This window comes from Sinocyclocheilus rhinocerous, unplaced genomic scaffold (genome assembly GCF_001515625.1).
Source record: "Sinocyclocheilus rhinocerous isolate Xijiao unplaced genomic scaffold, SAMN03320098_v1.1 scaffold1164, whole genome shotgun sequence".
Taxonomy (NCBI): Eukaryota; Metazoa; Chordata; class Actinopteri; order Cypriniformes; family Cyprinidae; genus Sinocyclocheilus; species Sinocyclocheilus rhinocerous.
Genome location: NW_015643253.1, coordinates 125170 through 137232, shown reverse-complemented (window position 1 = coordinate 137232; position 12063 = coordinate 125170).

Genomic DNA, 12063 nt, shown 5'->3' with positions numbered 1-12063 from the left:
ACTGAAATAAATGAACTTTTCCACGACATTCTAATTTATTGAGATGCACCTGTATATTAGTGGAGCGCACAATCCGCACTCAGTCTCAAACAGCTTGTGAGGCACAAATACCAAAATGAGTGGCTAACTGCGCTAAAACTTTCAAATACATACAAAATTATGTCAAAATGCCCATCTTGGCGAGTATCCAGTTAAACAGTCAGTTTTGGAACGTTAACTAGTTGAGAAAGAGAACGCATGTTGTGTAACAGTATATTGGGTCCGTGGATAAACTCTTAAAGGGACCGCAGTCCAATATTCCTGCTGCTGTCTGTCATGTTCATCAAAGAACAAAAGACAATCACTTTCTTCAAAAAGAAAATCACTTTCTGCTCTTGACTGAATACCTTTTATAACTTTAATGGTAAGCATTAATCTGTATTTAATTGTTACAATGAAGACTACATAAATTAAAGTAATCAAATGTAAAATAACACTGGATGTGTTATTTTACATTTGATTACTTTAATTTCTGTAGTATTTCTTACCTGAATAAAAACTTACTTAACCTGAAAAACTTAGTTTCATAGCTCTCTTTATTCTATTGCATTTATTTGTGCCGTTGTTTGCCTTTTTTTAAATTTATTTGTTCTTATTTTATTACTGACTTTTTACTTGTGTTTTTTATGAAAATAAAACTTTGCGTTGAAGAAAAGTAGATTTTTGTTTGTATATGCTGTCAATTATAGTTCTTAGAAAGAAAATCGGAATCGACAAAAATCGGTATCGGCAGATCACACTAACAAAAAAAATCGGAAATCGGAATCGGCCAAGAAAATTGCAATTGGTGCATCTCTAGAAAAGATTAATTACAGCCTCATTACTTGCTTTAATAGACTTCTGTACCTAAAAAAGAAGCAACATTAAACTGTTACTGAGAACAAACAACATTAGTTTCAGGATAGATACTGAATCGGCTTTCAATGAATGTGCAGGTCTCTGTTCTGGATCACAGGAGTTTATTGTCAGATGGAGTGCTACTAAAAAGCGCTAGTGATGTGGAAAGGCCTAGTCGAGTTTGTGAGGAAGCTGAACTAATCCAGGAGGCAAAAGGTCTTTTTAAATCTCATGTATATGTAAATGTTGTGTGGCGTCAGTGAATGGTCCGGTCCACAGAGCTTAACTCCAGATCGGCTGAGACAACAGAAAAGCGCTCATTATTCCATCTGTGTAACCCAATCAGAAGGCTTAAGCTGGCAGAAAATCCTCCCCTGCAGCCCCCAGTCAAGGTGAATTGGGGTTAAGAAGGACAGAGAAAGAGCATTAGCTTCTTTGCATGGCTGCTGAAATTAAAATGTAACCAAATCAAATGGAGAGTTTCAGCTACAGGGGTAAATTACTGTATTGGGACCAATACACAAGGCTTGTTTAGAAAAATTAAGTGGGCTTAACTAAGTCTACCATTAAGCAAAAATTAAGAGTTCTTCAAAGAAAAGTAGGCGAAAACAAGTTCGCCGTTTAGCTTACACGGGAAGTCCTGTTCATAACTAGAGCAAAAGTTTAAAAATCAACCAAAGACATTCAAACTACTGCTGTGGATCTAAGTGAACTGCTCAGAAAGTTAGTGATGGACATCTTTGGCCAATGTGTTGCATTACTATTTTCAGTGCTTTGCACCATGCTTGAACTTAGCAATTTTAAGATGTTATGTCCAGTTAAAAAAGTTATGAAACTTTTACAGTCCACTCAGTACTGCAGCGCTCTGTTCCATTCAGCTGTAACTTGGACTGAAAGTCACCATATGCATTTTCAACACAAATATTGACAATATACCCAATCCCAAAATTATAAAGGAGGCATTTTGTTTTTGTACAGCAGGTGTGAGATGAATGAATGAGGAAAAAAACTCTGCACCTTTAAGCCTCATCTCTAAAACATTGCTGAAGTTGCCAGACCCTGTTGCTCATTATCCAATTTAGTTTGTGCCAAAGTTAAATCACATTATGGAATTCAGACCCAGCCCTATAAATCAAATTTTTTTTAGAAATGAATGGCACAGAGGGCTTACATAAATCTGACCTGCGCATCCTGAATCTCTGCTCTTGTTGTCAGGCACAGAGCTCTTCAGCTTGGGAAAACTGTCATAGTGACATTGCAGTCCAGCCTGCAACTCTATTAAACATTTACACGCTTGTGAAACAAATAAAAACTAACCACCGGCACTGACGTTACAGCCAAGCTGAGGAGTCATATTTAATACGGAGCTGAAGTGCTGCCAAAAAATATTAGGGTAAAAGAGAGAGAGAACAGCAACTGTAATCCTCTTTCGAATGAAACCTGATGATCTGTGGTTAAATCCATTTATATGGGGTGTTTTCATGTAGCGCTTAATTTGATTTGCTTTATTATGCACCGTTTTGGTGTTTAAGCAAAAATATAATGAGTCAGTCTGACTTGGTAACCTTATCTGACTGTCTATGATCTTGAAAATGCTTACATCACACATTAACACAACAGTGCCACTGGGAAAAACAGGCCTTTGTGACAGAAGCATGAGGGTGGATGATTGCACAAATAACCGGATGCTCTTCAGTGTAGGTGCTTCTCTCAGACACTGGATGCTTCCTGTGAAAGCGTGCGTTAATGCAATGTGGCATTGTGATGAGTCACCGGGTGTTTTTCCCGATAGTGACGAGACCCAGCTGTGGGCATGAGCGTCTGCATTCATAAAGTGAGAAACTTTTTTTTTTCCAAGACAATGATGCACAATATGACTTCATGAACAGTTTCAGATGTTAGCAGCCTCCATTGTCTCTCACCTGATGTTAGTTTTTGAGTGTCCATACAGTCCCTACTGACTTTCGTTGTATGGACAAAACATTTGAAACATTCCTCAAAACATATTCTTTTGTCTTCCACAAAAGACATGAAGTAGAGCTGGGTTGACAACATTGATTTCTCGATTTTAATCCATTCAAATATCGAACCAATACAGATTCTTACATTTCAAGAATCAATTATTTACTAATTTGAGTTGATATGTGAACAAAACTTAACTAATAATTTTTTGTAGCGCACATTCCATCCAGTAAATCACAATAAGCTTTGTGCTTTGTTACTTTTGATATGAAACAAAGCGTCAGCTTTCAAATTAAGTCAATTTTAATTAGGGCTGAACAATTTTGGAAAATAATCGAATTGCGATTTTTTTTACCAATATTGCGATTGCGATTTAATATGCAATTATTTTTTAAAGCTCTTTATGAGCTATAAATCATTGTATAGTATGACCAGCACACTATTTGAACTCGAAATCAACCCCAACTTTGCTTTAAAAAGCATCACAAGATCTCCTAACCGAAGATCAGATCTTCAAGTGATTTATTATTATTATTATTATTATTATTAGGGCTTCATGTTAATGTTATTTTAATGTTTATGCTAAAAAAAAAAGTGCATATAGATGCTAATTGTATTTGTTGTTTGTTGATTTTCAAATATAAAACTTATTGAAATGTTTTCAGTGTGTGTATCAGTTCTTTTTGAACATTTTCATCTAATTTGAACAAAACCGTGATAATATTGATAATCGTGATAACGTTGGTCACTATAATCGTGATATGAAATTTTCATACCGTTACATCCCTAATAGTAACATACCAACTGACAGGGTTCACTGTTTAGTTTACAGCATTAGTTGAGAGATTTTTTTCCAAAAGAAAAAATGACATGTACTGTACCTGATATACAGTATATCCAAATTAATCTATATCGAACTAAATCGAATCGCAAGCTCAAAATGTGAATCAAACTGTGAAATCTGTGTCAATTCCCAGCCTTAAAATGAAGTCATACAGGTTTGAAACGACATAAGGGTGAGTAAATCATAACAGAATTTTTGTGAATTTTCGGATTTCTTGGCTTTCAAATAGCTTGAAAAAGCGCCGTGCGCATTTTACTTTCACTTTCAAATTAGCTGCAATTCGGCATTGATTCAATTCAAGCAACAACAACGTCAAACTAATAGAACTTTTATTAACAAAACGAATAAAAATACACCATATATGCCTAATAAAATAACAAATGACTTAGGCTACACAAAGTTTAAATAGGTATATAAAACTAAAAATTAGCAAAACGAGTAAGAAAGCTTGGAGGCACGGCATACACACCTTGATGTAAAATAAAATAAATAAAATACACAAAGTTTAAATAAAGTAATCAGCAAACGCTGTGGAACCAAATAAATAAGAAACGAATGTTTAAAAAAAACTTCCAGTCAATAGGCTTTTCAAAATCTAAAATATTACCAAACAGGCGCCTTTGTATTTCATTTCTGAACAATCTTCTGCCATCGTCTTGTCTTTCTCACCTCACTCTTGTCAGTCAGCTCAACTCACTCTCCTCACGTAATAAATAAAATCTGACTCCTGCTCCGTCGTATACTGAGCGTTTAGTTTTTAAAAGTGTCTGTCCTCTAACTGAACTAGGCTAAATGATTTTTGTTACTATAAAAAAATCTAAACGACGGTGGGTGGCGGTGCCGCGGTAGGCAAATGTCGTAACCGGCGTTGCGGCTTAACACCGGTATAACCGAAAACACCGTCTATAGCAGCAAGCCTAATCTCCTCTATTAAAAAAAAAAAGTTTCATTAAATTCTGTGTGGCCAATTACTTCCAAACACAGGCTCTTCTTTGGGACTGCAAGAGATAGAAAATGTATTCCAGCAGCATATCTGATTTCAAACAACTTCATCTTTCAGAAAAATAAATAGTGGTTCTCCAGCCAGTAAATCTGTAACTTGCAAGATTTGATTTGAAATTAAGAAGAATTAAGGAAAACACACTAGAGTGCGTTCATATCAGGGTTGGGCAAGCAAAAGTGAACTGAAGAAGAGTGTGAATTTGAACTGAACTGGCTAAACATGATGTTGAATTGGAATCTGAATTGGAATGACAGGAAATTTTGCATAAGAAAACCATCTGTGCAACAGAAAAAAAAAAAAATCCATGTTGTTAAACTGATGGGTTTTTTTCTGTGTAATATGACAAACATTCTTTGCACTTTGATAAAATTATGTGATCTGCTGACTAACCACCATTTATATTTTAATTTATTACCAAAACTGAAACACTCCATTATCTTTTATTGTCAAATAATAAGCATGTTTAGGGCATTTCCCCACAGAAGAAGTGATTAGAATGAGGACAGCGTTGATTTACGCAGTGGGAATTCTTCAATTAACCGAGATTCGTAATTGAAATGAGATGTTTTCTATCCTTGGTATGCATTTTACTGGGTCTGCAGGCTTTATACATAAACAAGCCATCTTTCAGTCCTCATTCCATTATGACATGCCATCCATCAGAGACGTCTAGTGTGCATTCTGTGGTTTCTTTAGGGAAACGCTAATGGCTATTCAACTGTTGGCATTGGCGCTTATGACAATAACTTTTGGCTCATGCAATAAAGGCTTGGCTGGGAACAAGCCAAGACATCTCATTAAGATATTAATATACATGCTGATATGACAAGTACACTACTGTCATAATGATGGACAGTTAATAAAATGCACAAAAACCCACATTTATAATGATAATAATCATAGTATCATGACCAAAAACTCTTAATCTCATAAACGCTTCTGTATTGAAGATGGTTCACATTATTATCAGGTATGTGCTGTTTAACGGAACAGTTATCAGCTTGCCAAGGCTCTTCTGGATGAATCTGCAGTAGAAATTCCCTGGCAGAAGATCAGTCTCATTCATTCCTTTCCAGACAATATCATCCTCTCGCTCCCATCAGCGAGACACTTCAGAGAACTGACGTGCTGACTTTGAAAACAACCCCTTGTCCTGCTGGTGGGAACAGAGCTAAAGGATCACCTCATGACCGTGCATTATACCTCATCAGATCCACGTACACACACATGCAGACTGCCTATGCTCTTATATTCATGCGGGATATAAAGTCACTGATAACAGCTGTGTTTGAATACTGCAGCTATAGGGCTGTGTGATATGTTGAATGTAAACTACTTCAGTAGCAAAAATATCAATAGAACTGGTAAATTTGATTCATTTCTGTTACTCAATGGACAAAACGGTCAATTTGAATGAATCAGTTCAAACCTCAACAACCCTTTTATGTCATCACAACACTTAAGAAATGCACACAAAAGCTTCTTCATGACATTTTTCTTTTATTATAATGTAAAAAGAAAAAAACATGTTGGTAAATTTATAATATAACATATTGCATATTGATGCATCTGAGGAATGATCATCCTTAAATATCATTCTTACATGTGCTCATTTAGTGTTACAGTTTGATGCACGTTTAAACTAGAACTTTATTTTACATTAACATTTATCTTGCATTTAACATTTTGAGTCTTCTTGGCTAAAATGTGAAATGTGTAAAACTACATTTAGTGTAAAACAGAAAACCGTTTGGAAAACATATTTTGTTTATGTTTAAACCAGAAATGTACTTGCAATTGCATTATTGCATTAAACATTTTTGAATCATCTTGGCCACAATGTCTGTTTGAAAAAAATAAAATAAATAAATAATAATAATAATTTTTAGATAACAATAATAATCCTGGCCTTTAGCTACCACAACAAAAGATGATACTGCTGGATAAAACATGGCTTTTAGCAAGGAGCGTCACTTTGATGTGACTCCTGTGCAGATTGTAAAGTTATACATGGGGGCTGATGGCAAAAAAAGCCACATCAATAAGCTGCGCGGTTAGAACCATGACTCACAACATTCACCGTACCTGGAGGAATGCATACCTCAAGTCTCCCGTCCACTTAAGTCTAAATATCACAGCACCCTCTTTCAAAGGGCACGCTGCATTCATCAAGTCATCTCTGTCGCTAACAATGCTACATACGGGCTAACGTTTCATCCATTACCTGTCATTGTACTCGACAAGGTTCACAATGTGACAAAACACACCTTTTCTCTCAACAGAACTAGGAGAGATTGAGCAGCACCCTAGAGCAACGAAACCAAACAAGCATCCAAAGCGACATCTGTCAATATAAAAGCTCTACGCGTGTCTTTATGAGTTTGCGCTCCCATCATGCTCTTCCTCTTATGTTTTTATGTTTTCTTATATCTGTTGGCCCAGTGGTGTTTTTGGTGAGATTAGCCCCTGACTCACTGTTGTTTTGGTAGCTTTTGAATGAGTCCAGTACCCAGATCAGAGAATCCCTGTTAGCATTGTTAGTTTTGGCCGAGACACTTTAGCGTTATGGGAACCTGGCATTTGAAGCCTGTCATTTGATTCCCAGCTATTGTGATTACGTCATCTAGAGCTTACATTTATTGTAAAATTATGTAAACCCTTTATAATGATATTAAATCACATGTTTGATGCCTCAGGGTACAAGACAACATTTTAAGCATATACTTTAACAGTTATTCACAAATAAATGTAAGTAACTGCATGACGCAACATTTTCCCCTCATACTTGTTTCGTTAAAAAAGCCTGATGTGTTTCTCAAGTTACAACTTGAATAGTCAGATTTGGACAAAAACGCAGACAGACCTTTGCGTTTGTTGGCTTGCAAATGTAATCCCTTAAATAGGGTTTAGCCACCCAAAGAAAATGTTTTTGTAAACGTTGCATGTGCTCAAGACAGGTTTTACCTTTTTGGCTAATTCCTTTATGATTATCACGGATTTGCGACATACATGCGAGATTTACTCTAAAACAACATTTGTCAGGGAAATATGTCATACAGACTGCAGTGCAATGAACAGACTTGCCCTCCCAACTATACATTTCTGTCAGTGTGCGATCACAAATAAAGCCAATCGACTTATTTATTTAAAAAAAATACATTTATAGCTCATGCGATGCTCTTCTAAGCGCACGCACACCTGTCTGTCTAATTCACTGTTTAGGGAGACCACCCAAAGTCAATATCTCTTCCTGACAATCTTACATACCTGAGATTATGGGATATGACTCATTTGAACGAGAATATGTACTGTCTCAACAAACTTGTGGTTAAAGAGTTTGAGTTGATGCATGTAGCAGCAATTGCATTAATAACAATCAGAGAGTTTTTTGCATGCTTGATGAGTCACAGAAGCAAATAAACTTGCACACGCAATAATCTGCGATATTCAGGCTTTGGCCACATGTTGGGGTGAGCCAGGGGGGTCTTGTTGGGAAGTTGCTCAGAAGGTGGGAGATTAACTCAAACTGCGCAGGCAAAACACTCCAGGGCCCTCCAGAAAAGACCAGCTCCAGGCCCCCGACTCGTCAGCTAATCTAGTCCCAGCTGGACCCAATCCGTCTGGGTTTGCAGCACTGCTGCAGTCCTGCAGCGTTAAGCCCGCAATAAGAGGCTTGGATGAGTCCGACAACCTGTCAAGCTGAAGACTTAATTAACCATCTAAAGTCAACCTGACTAATAGGCAAGAAAAGATCCACTCAAGTGATGCCACGAAAGAAGAGAACGTCAATTCCTACTCTTCTTGTTTTATTATGAATGGCGGGCACTCTGCTAAACCGTCTTGGACTTTTTTTTTTTTGCATGTCTTAGGGTTATGGAGCGAGCACTATATGAAATTGTAACTTTTTAAAAAGTGACTCTTGTAATTTAGTCATTTAAACATTTCTACAAAGGGAGTTTTAGAAATGTACTGTGGTGAAGGTCAGTTTTAACTATTTATAACTAACTACAATTTACACAATGAAAAGAAACAGGATTAACAGGATACCTAAAAGAACTAGGGGTGTCCCCTATGGAGACAGATCAGCCTCAAAAATAACACATTTGCAAAACAAAATTCATAAATGCACAGCACAATTTACATTTACAAAATCCGATTCGTAAATTCAAAACACAATTCATAAATACACAAGTAAAAGCAATAATATATACACAATATATATAAACTGGCTGAAATGTTTTGAAATCAATTGTACCCTATACCTGATCGAAAAAATCCAGTCTTTCACTCTGCCTCTGCCTGTGTCAATTTGAGTCTTATTAAAGTTTTAAATCCCTGCCGCCAAGATGCTCCTCTGTTGGTCACGGGTTATGGAAAGTGAAACTTAAATCTATAGGGGTGGTTGGATTTATTCACGCAAGTTAAAATATTTATTTGAAGCTTCTTTCTTTTCAGATTCTTATTTACAGCATTATTTTAATAGGCTGTATATTAACTTATTGGGAGAAAACCGGTAGTTCTATGTGAAATCAGACATTTGAGCACCATGTACCTTTAAGGTACTAACATGGACTGTTTAGGTACAAAGGTGTGCCTTTTGAAAAGGTACTGGCCCCAGTGACAGCTTTTGTACCTTTTTTTTCTGAGAGTGTTTGGGTTTATGTAAATGCTTTATTTTTTAAGATTAAAGGTGGGGTAAGCAATTTTTCAAAAATGCTTTAGAAAACTGAGTCGGGCCGAGTACTAAAACAAACTTGTAGCCAATCAGCAGTAAGGGGCGTGTCTACTCATGTTGGGGAGGAGAGAGCGCTCAGTGCACAGGACGGACATTAGCTGAGCCGAGCGACGACAGAAAGATAGAGATGGCGGATAAAAAAACAAAAGAGGAAAACATCTGCGGAACAAAAGAAGGCTTACGATAAGGCAAGAAGTAGGACCCGTGTAAATTTCGGATCAGCTTTCCAGCGCTGGAGAGAACTCAAGGAGCGGGAAGGCCTGCAATCGGACGCCGAGGTTGCTTTGTTTCTTTTAGATAGGTGAGTAATGTTGGTTTTGCTTTCACTTATTGATGACATCATACCCTCGGCCGGCTGGCACAGCAGATTCCGCCATAATCGTTGCCTGGATTGTGTACGTATGTGTGGGGCAGAGCTATCAAAATAGGGGTGAGACCCTTTTGGGGTAAGGGCGTGTTTGTTTTGGTGATTTGAAATATTAACATTGGCTACCAGAAATCACTTACCCCACCTTTAACTTATTGTGAGAAAACTGGTAGTTCTATGTGAAATCAGACATTTGAGCATCCCCATATAGCCAAAATGGGATGATCATAACACCCTGCGAATATTCGACTGTGAGATTGGTAGTCAAATCAGGCTCCTCCTATCGAAGCATCGAATCTTCGACTATTCGGGGTCACTCCTAAAAAGAACAAAAATAAAAAGCACATTTTCGAAAAAAAAAAAAAATCTAAAATTTGAAAAGAATAAATAAAAATTGAAAATTGAAAAAATGAAAAAGAGAAGTGAATGTGACAACCCAACTATTATCAAAAATATATAAATATATTATTTATTATTATACACACATATACACTGATAATTTTCTGCCAGGACATTTATTATCATAATAATTTCTACAAACTTTAGAATACATTGAGAATATATTTTAAAGTTTCAAACAGTTTGATTTTCAATATTTCAAAGAGTTACATAAAAAACAACAACAACAACAAAACTAACAGGAAGACAAAATGACATTGAGACCATCGAGAAAAAGCTAGTATGATTTCCAGCTGTAAAATGTGTAGTATTTTAACTTGCATAATATTTTATCCAAGATATTAGGAAATTTATGGTGAGGACTTAAAGATGTACTGCATAGCAGGAATGACCCAGCTTTGCTTTTTTTTACCAGTATATCTGCAAAAAAGTGTAAATAATAGTCAAAGCCAGCAAACACACTCTTATCTGCCATTTCCAAATTCGCACAAAGACTCGGCACTATCACACATCCCCCAACAGGAAGAACAAGAGACACTTCAGAGTTAAAGGACACGGCGATCAACTACGCATAACTTGTTTGTTTGCACAAGGTGAGGCTGTGTCAAAACTCAGTCAACGCTGAAGAGTCGAGAGGCGCGGCGCTAGCTCGCTAACTTGTCTGAGTTAAAACAGAGGCTCACTTGACCTTCCTCTCTCCCTCCTCTCCATCACCATTGAGTGTTTAAGCACACCATCTCCTTTCCGCCATAATGTGTTTAGAAATGTCACTCACACCCCCTCCCTTTCAATCACTGTAATGTGTTTGACTGCGCTAACCCTCTTCCCTCTGGCCATATTGTGTGTAAAACTGTCATACACTCAAGCAACACTCTATCAAGGTAATGTGTTTGATTATTCCAAACCTGGCCTACTTTACAAAATGTGCCCGAACCAACAGCCCTTTTCCTGACAGTGTCAGTGCACTAAACAGGGACGGACCGGCCATACGGAGCACCAGGTCCTGTTCACGTTCAAATGAAACCTAAACCGCACTGGATTCAGTATTTGAAATCAGTGTACTATGTAATCTGAGTCAGTGTAATGTGTAATCCGTCTCTGTGACCTCCAGCTGAATGACTGTCTGAGAGCTTCCAGGTGTATCATCAGATTTTCCACTTCTCTGCTCCCTTAAATCTCATTCTTTCTTTCTTGGCACCTTCCGCTTTTTCAGGCTAAGCCACTTGATGCTTTCCCCCCCCATCAACTCTCACTTTTTTCCTCGCTCAACCCACTTGAGTCCTTTTTTTTCTTCGTCTACAATACACATTGCATTGCCTCTTGAACTTTTTGTTATTCTGTCCCTTTTGCCCACATTCTTCCCCCCAAAATCTTCTCATTTTCCATCAACAAACTGTCTCTTTCCTGCTGACTCTCTCTCTGTGCGCTACTGTTCCGAGAGAAAAGCAGACTGCGCCGTGGCAGTAATAGCAGTGTTCCAGTGCGGTACAGCTAATGATGTGTAGCTGTTAACCTCCGAGGTGCGGACCCTGGCTGTGGAGAGATCACCCACGGAGAGGTAGCCCCAACTCTACAAACACCCCTAATTCACACCACATCTTAAATCCTTTTTGTGCTCCTTACACTGTATCCAGCTTGTTAACATGCTTATTTGAATCTCAAACTGTTATCCGAGAAATTACACACTAGTTTTAGTGGCATTTTATTTCCCAAATGATTTTTGCACAGCAGACTAAAAATGAAGTTTTCCAGCGATTCTGAAGTCATCTCAGCTGAGACTTTGCCTCATTTATGTACATAATAGATGGCTTCAAAGGAATAATTCAGCCAAAATGAAAATTCTGTCATCACTATCTAACCCTGATTTCTTTCCAAAC